The sequence below is a fragment of the Ascaphus truei genome, chromosome 3, assembly GCF_040206685.1.
Source record: "Ascaphus truei isolate aAscTru1 chromosome 3, aAscTru1.hap1, whole genome shotgun sequence".
In the NCBI taxonomy this organism is placed as follows: Eukaryota; Metazoa; Chordata; class Amphibia; order Anura; family Ascaphidae; genus Ascaphus; species Ascaphus truei.
Genome location: NC_134485.1, coordinates 243,942,176 through 243,956,221, shown reverse-complemented (window position 1 = coordinate 243,956,221; position 14,046 = coordinate 243,942,176). Strand labels below are relative to the sequence as shown.

Below are 14,046 nucleotides of genomic sequence, written 5' to 3'. Positions count from 1 at the left end.
AAGCTGACAAAACGCCGATAGAGATGTACAGTTTAAATTACAAATTATGAAACAAACCCATATGGTTTTGCACTCACATGGTGTCCATAAATAAAAGCCTTAATGCTTTTAAGGGGAATTGTGGTGCCCACTCAGAGGGTCCTGTCAGGTTCAGTAGTATCTGGATCCTTATGTCTGATAAAGGGTGGAGGAAAAAACCTCCCAATACAGGGCTCAAAAGCATGTGAATAGGCAATCAATGGAATGCATAATTATATATAAATGCACCAGAATATATAAAACAAGTCCAATATAGTTCATCCAGAATATATTCAGCTGGATCCCATTATGCTCCTATAAGTAACCAACAATAACTGTGGGGATGTCTAGGGAGACCGTGATAAAGATCAACCATACCCCCAACTAATTCGTTAAATCCCTGGAGCTGGATCGACATAATACACTGGCGACACACTTTATCCGAGCTTGGCTAGTCCCACGAATTCGGGTATACCCGGGTGTATTGAGGTTTGTGACTGTTTTCTGCCCGAGTGCATTGAGGTATTTTCCAAGCAGGGATTGAAGCATTTTATTCCCGCTGGCTGCAATACTGCACAGTATATATATATATACTGCATTACAATTCATGAATTTATGCCATCTGGTAGACATGCGAAGCATTGCAGCCTATTAAATCCTAATCATTATCATTTAACAGATCAGCCGCCCATCAGCCAGGCATGAACCCAGGCTGGGAAGGCAAACACAACGGGGCTTGTCAGAGGTGAGGAGCGGCGCATTCCAGGTATCTGCCAGGTACATACCGGGTATTTGCTCGAATAAAGTGTGTCGGTGCAGTATGTGAATAAGCAATAGTATGTATGTAGTTGTACTCACTGATTCTTGATTGTAGTATAAAGTCCTGGATGAGCGTGCGACGGCTTCAGAGATCACAGCAAAGAGGAATTCTCCCATGTAGGAGGATATAGCCATGCACTGCGTTCGTGGACATGCCAAAGACAAGCTGATACTGCCGGGTCACTTTAAACATTTTAATTGAGGTCAGCAAACCATACAGCAACTGCTGGTACCTCGAGGAGAAAACTCTGACGTGTTTTGTGCCGACAGGCACTTTGTCAAATAATTCTATTTTTTCATGTATAGTTGATGGAGGACATGGAGCTGCAGTATGCTGATGAGGATGCCCTTCATGATGGCAGTAGTAAGTAGAAAGTTTTATTTACTTTATTTATGCTGGCTGGCTAATGTTTTATTTAATAATGGTAAAATGAGCTATTATCCATATCTGTATAATAGTTATTTTGTACAATATAGTACTGTATGTGTTGGGGGGGGGGGGGTGTGTGTATTTATTTAAATGTATTGAAGAAAACAAATTTGGACACAGGATTGGTACCGCAGGCCAGCAGGGACCCGCGGGGACCACTGGGGGCCCCCAGACACCCGCGGGGACCACTCAAGGGCCCACAGACGCCCGCGGGGACCACACAAGGGCCCGCAGACACCAGCAGGGATCACTTGAGGACCCCTGGACACCCGCGGGGACCACTCAAGGGCATAGAGAAAAGTTTGAACAGTCAAGTCCTGGATCAGTGCAGCAGATCATTGAATATGATATCATAAAGCATATCTTGATGTCCCTTAAAATGAGCCAACCACAGAATGAAGTAATTGGAGCATGTAGTAAATACAATGTGCAATCATAATTGACACTGATTATCAAACATATAACTTAAATAATAGTAGTTGCCAACATAAAGGCTTAAATCTCTAAGTGGGATTTATGGCGTAATTGGGAAAGATAAAGCCTTTAGAGCTATTCTAACCCTTTGACCACCACACTTATAGGAGAAAACTACTTAGAGTATAGTGGTAATATTTGTGTTTAAGCACAGGTAAAAGCACCTCCATAGGGTAGTATTACTCACGCGTTGAAGTACTGTTGGATCCAGGTGCGTGCATCCAGCATGGAATTGTATTGATAGTAAAATCCTCGGTGGAAAGATGTGGAGCACTGCATGCATACTCTTTGACAAAGGGCATTTTGTGCCGAAACGCATCAGAGTTCTTTTTACCCCACCATGTTTTTGTCTGTCTCCCTTGTTTAGCCCAATAAATTGATTTTTTAACTTGTGGGTGTGCCGTAACCCTCATTTTTTCACCCCTGTATGCAGTGCTCCACATCTTTCCACCGAGGATTCTACTATCACTCGAGGGCATACAGACACCCGCGGAAACCATCTGAAGACCCCCGGACACCCACGGGGACCACCCGAGGGCCCCAAACACCCGCGGGGACAACCTGAGGAACTCCGGACACCCAAAGCCTCTGGTATCAATCATGTAGGGGTAGAGGAGGTGGGTGTTTATTATGGGTAGTGGAAGTGGGTAAAAAGGGTATTTGGCCCTTGCTGGGAAGCGGGAGGGATTAACCCCTTCATTGCCTTAGCGGTTAGCCGCAAAGGTAATAAAGTTGCCTGTAAATGCATTTTTATTGCATGAGATTCATGCCAGAGGTCTCCGGTGCTGATATTAATGGGTATCAGCTCCGGAGATTCCCGGCATCAATCCGAGGCAGAAAAAAGGCATTTTTTTTCTTCAAGTTCTGTCTCGCCGCTTCTCAGCAGGTTCTCACCAACTTCACACCAACGTTTCCTGGCGTGAGGATTTTGGGAGAAACTTGCCATTCTAGAACCGCGATAGGCCTCGATAAGCTAATCCAGGCTACTAGAATTGCACGAGTTGCAGAACCTGCCAATAAGTGTCTTATCGCCGCTCACTCAGTGATTTTTTTTTTGAATGCTCAAAATATTGTCGATTCAGTTTTTTATCACTCACTTATCGGCATTTTGTCTGATACGTGCTTGATGAGTGGCTTATGAACGCTTAGAGCAGGGGAGCTCAAACTTTTTTCCTGCGCCCCCCTGCCGGCGGTCACCTCACCCCCGCGCCCCCCCTCAGCGTCGGCGTCATGACATCACTTTGCCATAGCAACGCTTCGTCTTGGAGTGGGGAGGTGAGATCTGAGCCCAAACATTTCAATAAAAAAGCCTGTGAAAGCGGACTAATTAACCCAACGTCATTCACATGCACCTGTGACTAGGTAAACATAGTTAAATAGTCTAGAAAAATACTCATAATACCCAAAAAAATACAATTTAATATATCATACTTGTACTTGTGAAGTATAAAGATATATACGAGTATCTATATTGCCTAAACTATCTAAAGGTGCCGTGTTTGACTGGGATATGTTAAAACCATAGCAACAAGATCCAAAAGCTATCAGACAAAAGTACTGGCAACGTTGACATACAATGAATACAATGCAGATCCTAAATAAAGTTAAACCATCATACATTGGCAACTATATATATTAAATCTTGATCTTATATAAACTGTGTCAAGAGATAAAGGACTGAATCGTGATTGTAAGGTCAAAGGAAAACCAGAAGAAAGGGGGGGGAGGGGAGGAAGGGGGGATGAGAAGTGGACAAAAGATGGAGGGGGAAAGGACAACATGAAAAGAAACAACGGGCATAAGCAATAAACCATCATGTTAGATAACACAATCAAATGGAGGATTACAGTCGGTGAAAGCAATTTTATTTTATTTAAATGTTTGGGTTCAGACCTCACCTCCCCACTCCAAGACGAAGCGCTGCTCCATAGCGTGAAAAGCGTTGAGGGGGAGGCTGAGGTGTAGCCTGGGATTTCTATGTGTGTGTGGTTGAAATAAAGCCAGTTCTCTTACACACCGGAAGTTGCTTGGATTTTTCCCACTCACAGTAGCGCCGGATTCTCCTTCACTCCAGTCTACATTCATATCACGGACGCACGCAGGAGAAGCGGAGGACAGAAAAGAGCAGGACCCAGATCGGAGAGCACAAAGAGGTAAGGGATTTCCCTCCTAGCCCCAATTCCGTTTAGTGGTCTGCATTTGCCCTTCACACTACGCTCTCAATTGGCACACATTTGACACCTACGGGTACTTAGACTGCATACCTGAGCGCAAGACAGTTTTTTGTTACACTTTCATCCTCATCCAACTGCGATACCGACAATTCTTGACCAACAAAGCAAATCTTCAGCTTGAGGAACAGCATGATTCGCAGAAGTCTACGATCCTCAGTTGTGTGAAGGGAAGTCCCCGATGAATAGATCTTCTTTCTTTTCTTTCTTCTCTGTAACAGGTCCAGGAGATGTTGCCACACCGTCTTCTTTCTGTCAAATGAGACATTGTAGACCTTATACAGGGCCTGTGATGTCACATTTGACAGAAACATGGTACATCCACCAATCGGATTGGGTAAAGGGTAATAAATGACCAAGTGTCCACTAGATAAATGTAAGACACACATTATATAATTGATTATGTCTCAGATCTATGCATATGTTTACACCCAGATTCTAAGTTGACAGCAATATCTTGGTAAAACAGAAGAGAAAAAAACTTGGCATAAAGTTTAATAAGAAAATAACTGGTAAAAAAACAATCTTGCACTCACAAACAGCTCTTTACAACAGCATTGTGAATAGCTTTCCAGCATAGGACGGTTCAATCCTCCCCTCGCTTAGTCCATATATACTTGGAGTCCACGAGGTCCGCGTCACCAAGTCTCCTTTACCACCTATTATTAGAGATATTCGCCTCCTCCGAATGGATCTGCAGAGGTTTGACTCTCCTCCTTCAGGACTTGTAACTCGATGTATCCAATCACTTCAGATTGGTACATGACCAAAATCCAGAGGGGCTTAAGTGTCATGCAATTGAATGTCCCATAGTAAGCTGGAGGGGAGGTGATAGGTTAAATCAAATTTCCAGGAGGGAGTCCTACTGGATTTTTGAACTTAAAATGTTGGCTCCCCAGGGGCTCAATGTTGAATTCGACCTAGCAACTTTTATAAGTTAATAACCATGCATAATAGCCAGTTAACCAACTCAATCTGAGTGGTCTGTTGAGATACAGCAAGAGAGTAGGTTTCATTACGTAATATTCATCCACTATTTGGGTGAACGGTAAGAAGTACTAATCTAAATTAAAATTAAATATAAGGTGACTAAGAGCACATGTGGTGTTAAAATAAACAACTGAGAAGCAATTTAGATTATGTAACAATATGATATTCCTAAATCCATCAAAATTAATTATTTTAATTATTTCAATTATTTGGTTGATAATTTAGTGAAATTTGCCAGACAACTAAAAATCAGGTCATCCCTATACAACCATTTGGTGACAAGTTTATAAATATAATTTTAAGGCTGACCAAGTTGACAAAAACACAATAGCGAAAATTATACAGATTCTATGTACAGTACATTGATAAATAAATATGTTGGTATTAGTGGTGAGTTATTATAGATCCAGCTCCTAACTTTGGCAGGTGTAGAAGCAATTGATGAGGTGTCTATAGATGGACACTCCAGTCCATAAAACACATAGAGTAGAATTATTAGAGCCCATAATTAAGAGTAGTTTTAGGCCTTCATACACGTGTAACACACATCATTTATAGTATATATCACAGTACATACACTTATATAGTTTGCATTATACATTATATATTGTGTTATTCAACTGTTTCATATTCATCTGGTTCATTTTTGATTTATGTCTCTGTAATGTTGTGTGATTATTCATGAATCAGTTCCGTTCCTGTGATGGCATCTCTGATTACCCAGTTAATGATTTTTGGATGTCTACCAATGTTCATTAGTTTGATATGATTAGAAACAAGTGGCAATAGAAAGAATATTGATAAGAGAAGATTTACATTCCCAGATTCTCAGTTGACAGCAATATCTTGGTGTGACAGAGTCACTGACTCAGTAGCCTGGAACAGTGAATTGATAAACGCTGCAGCCAGTCCACAGAGCGTTAATCTCCTCAGAGAAAGAGCAGCAGCTGAAAACTGATTAATCAGGGGCTGGGCTCCTCAGTGAAACAAGGAAGAGTTTTAAAAGACATAGGAAGCTGCTATGCTGAGAGACTGCTTTACTCCGCAGAGAGAGGGGAAGTGAAAGTTCTCCCAGCCGGGGAGAGTCTGGCTGTTATGGACCCCAGAGCTGAAAGAAGCAGGCCTGTGGGGTCCAGCTGGGAATCGCACCCAGGATAAAGATAAGAACTGAGAGATAAGCAAAAACATTTTATTGTTCTATGCAGAGACTGTGTTACCTTGTTCCATATGTCAGGGCATGTTTTGGCTTGGGAACCAGCTTAGCTGGCCATGCAGTTAGTTAGGTCCTCGTCCCCAAGTCTCCTTTACCACCTACTGTCCGCGAAATTCGCCTCCTCCGAATGGATCTGCAGAGGTTTGACTCTCCCCCTTCACTTTTGGCTCGTGCACAGCCGGGGGAATACTGTCTACCAATCTGTCCCAGCTGTGTAATGTTTAAGTGTCTTACATGTATCTAGTGGACACTTATTTATTACCCATAATACACCGCTGTGTCTTCTTTTTCTTCCATGTCTGGAATCAATTTTTAAAAGGGGGGGGGGGGATTGGAGAGAGAAAATATCATTTTAATGGGTGCACTCCTAACTCAAACCCTAAATTAGGTGGTGTGTATATTGTATTTTCACATCACATATTGGGTATAAATACAGGCATACCCCGCATTAACGAACACAATGGGTCAAGAGCATGTATGTAAAGCGAAAATGTACTTAAAGTGAAGCAATACCTTTTTTTACTGTGGTAGAGGTAGGGAGCCGGTATTGCTGTTCCAATTGGGCAAGGATAATCTGCGCATCACACAAATACGGCAGTCTGTAGGGCTGAATTGTACATGCGAAGCAAGCGTATAGACACAGGGGAATGGTGCTATTTTAAATATGTCCATACTCGCGAGTGTCCGTAAAGCGAAGGTCCGTATAGCGGGGTATGCCTGTATACCCTTACAGGCAGTCCTTGTTTTACGACGCTTCGTTTTACAATGAACGGCTTATCCGACGCTATTCCATGCATCCCAATGGCCATTTTTACAACGCCTGAACGGCTTATCCGACGCTCTTATGATGCTTTGCAAAATTGCTATAATTGCCCAATCAGAAGGCTGCAGGTCAGAGAAATAATCCTGAACAGTCTGTGTGAAGGTTTAGTGGTTTATTTTAGGCCCTTAACCATGTCTGATAAAAGCAAAAAGCGAAGTGGTGTTGCTCCAAAAAGGATTAGAAAATCTATTACTTTAGAGACCAAACAAAACATAATAAAGCGCTCTGAGAAAGGAGAGACGAACACAGAAATTGGACATCCCTTGGATATACCTCGCACAACTATTGTGACAATAATAAAAGATAAGGCAAGAATCTTGGAACAGATTAAGGGCTCAGCTCCTATTCAAGGTACAACAATAAGGCAACATGTTGGGCATATTGCTGAGGTAGAAAAACTCCTCATCATATGGCTGGAAGATCAATCCCAGCGTCATATGCCCATTAGTTTAGCCTTAATTAAGGCGAAGGCTTTGAGTCTTTATGAGGACATGAAGCTCCAGCATGGAGATGGGTCCCACTGATGAAACGTTCACTGCAAGTAGGGACTGGTGTATGCGGTTTAAAAAGAGGGCAAACTTGCATAACATTAAAGTGACCAGTGAAGCTGCTAGTGCTGATGAGGAGGCAGCAAAAACCTTCCCTGTTACATTAGCTAAAATTATAGAGGATGGTGGCTATTGCGCTCGTCAGGAATTCAATGCAGACGAGACTGGGCTCTACTGGAAGAAAATGCCCACTAGAAGCTACATTGCAAAAGAAGAAAAATCTATGCCTGGTTTTAAAGTTGCAAATGACAGGCTGATTCTTCTGCTTGGATCAAATGCTGCTGGTGATATCAAGCTAAAACCTTTGCTTATCATGCAGACAACCCTAGGGCATTCAAGGGTTATGCAAAGAGCACACTTCCAGTGGTTTGGAAGTCCAACCGTAAGGCATGGGTAAAAGGGAGCCTTTTTGAGGACTGGTTCTAGCATCATTTTATCCCAGCTGTGCAATTATATTGCACAATTCAGAACCTTGATTTTAAAGCATTGCTGCTCCTGGACAATGCTCCTGGCCATCCCGTGTACCTGGATGACCACTATCCAAACGTAATGGTGTTATTCATGCCCCCCAACACCACCTCATTGATACAGCCGATGGACCAGTGGGTTATCGCTTCTTTGAAGACCTACTATCTTAGGCGAACAATTGCCCAGGCCATCAGAGCAACTGATGTGCAAGGAGGTCCAACCTTGAAAGAATTTTGGACGGGTTACAACATTCTCCATGCAGTAAAAAACATCGGAAAGGCATGGAATGAGGTCAAACAATCCAATTTAAATGGAGTTTGGCGTAATTTGTGCCCTGATTTTGTGTCAGATGTCAAAGGCATTACAGAGACTGTTACAGAGGTTACAGAAACTGTTGTGCAAATGGCCAGAGATCTCAACTTGGAGGTAGAAACCGAGGATATTGAGGAGTTGCTCGCCTCACATTCTAACGAGTTGAGCAATGAAGACCTGATGCAATTAGAAGAGAAACAAATTGCTGAAGAGGAGGCCCTCCAATCTGCTGAAGTGGCACAGCCACGTAAATCTTTATCAACCAAAATGTTGACTGCGGCACATTGATAGCGCACTGGCCATAATTGAGGAAAATTACCCCAACATTGAATGGAGTTCAACAGTCAGTCACGGGGTGTCAAACCAAATCAGCTGCTCTAGAGAGATCTACAGGCAGAAAAGGAAAGGATATGTCCAGACTTCATAGAAGAGCTTCTTCAAGAGGCCCAAACCTTCAAGTCCACCTACATCACCTCCAAGAAGTCCGTTATCCATTGAAGATACCCCCCCCCCCCAATCATTTTACTCCAATAATTTATGGGTTTGTTTTTTTTGCTCATTACTGTACAGAATATACTTTTATTATACAGGTCTGGAATTAATAAATATAATGTTACATCATAATCTATGGGTGTGCTGCAAATCTTAATGCTTGCATAAAATATTTTGTATATTTTAGCATTAAAAATGCTTTCAGGAACGTAACGTTTGATTTAAACAGTGTTCCTATGGGAAAATGTGATTCGCTTTACGACGCTTCGCTCTCCGAGGCCATTTTGTGTAAAGCTTGCGTTGGATAACCGAGGACCGCCTGTATATCTCTTGGAGAGAGACATAAGGATATAAAGGCATACCACGCTATACGGACTTACATTCTTAGAGGAATGGAAATGGGGATCTTGCCCAAGTGTGGTAGGTGTGTAAGTACAGATACTTTGGAACATATACTGTTTCTGTATGAATGCTTAAAAAAAACTTAATATTTGGGCAAGATCCCCATTTCCATTCCTCTAAGTTTTAGACTTTACTAGGTCATCGCAAATCGGCAAAGGCACTATTAGGCATATTTGGCTAACAGTGCTTTTGTTAATTTGTGTGTGGTGATGGGGTAGAGGGGGTGAGTAATGGAGGTAGTTGCCACAGGGAGGGTTGTTAGGCCTCCCGGGTTGGTAGCGGAAGAGGTTAATCACTTAATTACCATAGCAGTTACTACCAGCTAAAGTAATTAAGGGGTTACAGGCCAGTAGCTAGTTTTTTATTTTAATGTTGGTACCAATGAGGACGAAGATGAGGATGGCCTTCATCCTGGCAGGGGTAAGTACAACCTGTATTTACTAAATGGTTGTGTGAGGATTCGCCATCCTGGCGGCCGAAGACCGTCTCCTCACCTCAGACCTGCGGCAGTGTCAGACTCCCTGGAAACATGCTACGCACGCACACGCAGATCTTGCGCGGACTGACTGCCCGTTCACGGGCCCTGGCCCCACGCCCTGCTCTGGCGCTCGGGCTCATCCAGCCTCCCCTCTGTGGCACGGCCTTGTCTCCGCCCCCGCTCCGCTGATGGACAGGACCGGCGTGGGAGTGACTTGCACACCAGGCTCTGCCCCCTGACCTCCGTGAAGCGCGCAGGATGCCGCGGCCTCAGTCCCGCCTCCCTTCCTGATCAGGCTGCATCATAGGGCACACCTGTGTGCACCAGCAGCCTATAGGATTCAGTTTCCTGGTTCTGGCCTGGCTTACCATTGGAGGATCTTCCTTTACATACCCTCTTGTTCCTGACTCTCATTGCTGAGCATAGTCTAGTGTGACGCCGTGCCTTGCTGCATTCAGTTCCTGTGACCTTATCTTGCCTGTTTACCTCTTGTTGCCTGACCCTGCTTCTCTCATTGGACTCCGCACCTCTCCTCTCCTGATCAGGCTACAAACGACCATTCTCCTATCTCCAGTCCTGACCTTGGCTAAGTACTCCAACGATCCGCTATTCTCCTATCCTGAGCCTAGCTACGTACCCCAACAGTCCGCTACTCTCCAATCCTGAATTTGGCTACGCACACCAACGATCCGCAACTCTCCACTCCTGACTTGGCATGGGGTGGTAGGGGGGGTAGTAGGATGCCCATTGATTGCCAAAGGGGTTATCTGTGCCCATGTTGAATGCATAGATAACCAAAGTGGCAATCAATGAATTAAAGAGCTAGTGTTTGTTTTGATTGTCTTGTATTTGATTGTATTAATGGGGTTTAATGGATTAAATAACTAGTTTTTGTTATGATTGTACTGTATTTGATTGTATTGAGAGGGTGGGTGAATGGGGTGGTTAGGCCTCCCGGGTCAATAGCTGTAGGGGCTGTAACCGCTAAGGTAATTAATGGGTTAACCCCTACTGTAACCCTCCCTGGAGGCCTAACCACCCACCTGGAGGAAACTACAGAACACCCTTCGCCCACCTCAATTACCTTAGCCGTTGAAACCAATAAAGTAATTAAGGGGTTACTTGAATTTTAATGCTTGGGCATCAGCCCTTTATTCCATGTTGGTGAAGACAAAGAGGAGGAGGAAGACAGCAATCATCATGGCAGGGGTAAGTAAAACATTTTTTTTTAACGCTTATATTTTTATTATTTTTTCATATAAAAATTGGAAGGGGAAGGATACAAAAATAAAAAGAGGTGGGGGGTAACAACCATTTTGGATCCAATTTCTTACAAACAACAATCACATTACATGTCATACAACATTTGGTAAACACAATATTTTACATTCAGCCCTCCCATATCCTCTCTTTCTCTTGGAGGACACCACGATCCAGCATCCCAGGGCTCCCAGACTCTATAATACTTTCTAGTGGTGTGATTCAGAAATGAGGTAAGTTTCTCCATTAATTGAACATCATTGACCCTTCTAATAACCTCTCTTCTTGAGGGCGGGAGTGTCTTTTTCCACGCCGCTGCTACAACGCATCTAGCTGCTGTTAGAATATGTAGAATCAATCTTTGTGTATAATGATTCACATCTTCCGTAGGTTTAGCTAGGATCATCAGAGGTGCGTCTAACGGAATTTTGATATGTCACATCTTTTATTATTTTCAAAACTGTCCTCCAATACACCCGCATTATTGGGCAATAACACCATATATGTGCCAAATCTCTTAATTGTCCACAACCCCTCCAGCATCTGTCCAAGGTCCCCGGGAACATCTGCTTTAGTCTTTTGGGGGTGTAGTACCAACGTATCAACATTTTATATATATTCTCTTTTGTTACCGTACATGCTCTGGGTTGCTAATAGATAGAAGTGGCTGCCTCTATATGTAGATTCATTCTGGTAAACTCATACTTTATACCATCAAAAATATATGCAATTGTAGGTCAAATAAACATATCTAACATTTACTTTTTATGATGAAACAACATATTATAGTTAATCCCTTAAAAAAAATAAAACCATTAATAATACTTTGTTGCAGTGTTTCAGCAAATTATATATTTCACCATATATCTATTAGTATAACACATAATGAAAGGGTTAATTCCTACATTTAGTCCATTCATATGGGTACCACTTAATACCTTCCCTGTTCCATGTAGGCTATTTTGAGAAATAATGCAATGCTCCTCAGGGTGTAGAAGTGAATAAGAACAGCTTTCAGTAGGCACTTACAGCTGCATAACGTTAACAGTAATGGAGGTGTGAGAGTCTGCGTTGGTAGGTAAAGTGCTCATTACCATATGCGGTCTGTAGGGAGCGGGAGGTGGGCGGGAGTGGGAGGTTTGACAGGGAGGGGGGACGTAGCTTGAGCGGAGGGACCCGCTACTCTCCCCCCCCCCTCCCTCCACGGACTCGGGCTGGAGCTGCTGATGATAAGCAACACACACACACACACACACTCATACACACACACACAGGCACTCACACACACACACACACACACACACACACACACACACACACACACACAGACAGACAGAGGCAGGCACTCACGCACTCATACACACACACACACACACACACAGGCACTCATATACACACACACACACACACAGACAGAGGCAGGCACTCACGCACTCAGACACATACACACACACACAGACAGGCACGCACTCAGACACACACACAGACAGGCACTCACGCTGCTGTCACTCCACACTCCTCCCCGCTCCCCGAAGCCTCTCCTCCTCCCGAAGTCTCCCCTCCCCATTGGCTCACAGCCACACCACGTGACGCGTCAACGCTAGGGATCACCATTTTCTTGTGTCACATAGCGGCTAACGCGCCACAGCGTGTAGTGCGCTGTGCCGCCAGGGGGGACCGGGACCGGCTCGGGAGGATTCCCCTGCTGGTGGGGAACTCGCGTGTGGCCGCCCGCGCCAACGAGCGCAGCGGGACCGAGGCCTTAGATTGTAAATTCTTCGGGGCAGGGATTTCCTTTCCTATTGTCTAATTTTGCTGCACTTATTGTATTATTATAATTCCCTGTACTGTTTTCTTTGTGAAGCGCTGAGTACTCTTTTGGCGCTATATAAATAAAGACATACAATACATGAAGGGCCACCTGCTTTGAGGTATTTCTTTTGACTTTGGGGGGGATAGGCTTGTAAGGGGCTTTTCCTCCTAGCCTTGCAGATAGGGACTGGGGAAGTGAGTCAGCCCTTACACGGGGATAGGCTGTTTGTTTCTTTATACATACAGTATGTGTTTATTACTGTAAACTGTGGTTTACAGTGACAGGCTAAATAAAGCCATGTTTTAATTTCTCCCAAATCAGTTTCCCTGAGTGTACCTCTGCACATGTCTCTTACAGTAACTTTAAAAATTAGCAACATTCTGAGGATCTACCGCTTAGATACAGTAGGTGAACCCCACTGCAATAAGAGCCAAGATTAAATTAAATTAATTATTTATGCCATGCTGAATTCTGGAAGGTATAACATTTTTTTACAGTTAGTTGTTTGTGTCACTGTTTCCCATGCCTCTATACTATTCTAAAATGTTCTGTGTTAGTTTTGTGAACATTATAACTTATAGACTGGGTACACATAGCATGAAATAGAAAACTTTCACAAGCTCATACTGTATTCACTTGTTTTTATTAATTAACTTTTTTGATTTGTTGGCAAGATGATAAACAATGGGTAGTATTACAATGTATAGAATCTGAGGCAAAAAAAGCATAAATATATTTTGGTTTATATTAACAATCTTATCACTGCAGTTTATAAACTATTAGCATCAAAATATATTCAGCAGTCGAGAGAACAAACATTCTCAGCACCAAAAGGGTTAAACACTTAGACTGACATAAAATGTGCCCAATAAAGGAATCTATGGGGCTTATTCTGTAACCTTCATTAGCACTGATCCAGGATATCTGCCCAGAAAAGCCCCATTCAAGTCAATGGGGTGATCGGTGCAGATCGCACAGATCTCAGCTAATGGAAGTTACAGAATCAGCTCCTATGCCGTTTAATTATATTTTAGAATTTAAGATTTGATATTACTTTAATAAAATGTGTGTGTGTATATATATATATATAAAATATATATTTATATATACACAATCACTATATATAAAGACCAAAATATACTTATCAACAGTCCGGGTACTTGCAGATGGACAGGGAACACCAACCAGTTACAGCAGTATACAGGAATAGAGAATCCGCAGCACTCACGAATAGAAAAAATGTTTTTAATTATCAACAAGTCATCAGGCAGTCAG

The 14,046-nt window shown here is 43.0% G+C and overlaps 1 protein-coding gene across 3 annotated transcripts in view; it reads right to left on the bottom strand.

Moving 5' to 3' along the window:
- The window catches only part of FSIP2 (fibrous sheath interacting protein 2), a 225,397-nt gene that overhangs the window by 132,711 nt on the left and 78,640 nt on the right, over positions 1–14,046 (bottom strand). The gene's annotated exons all lie outside the window — the stretch shown is intronic.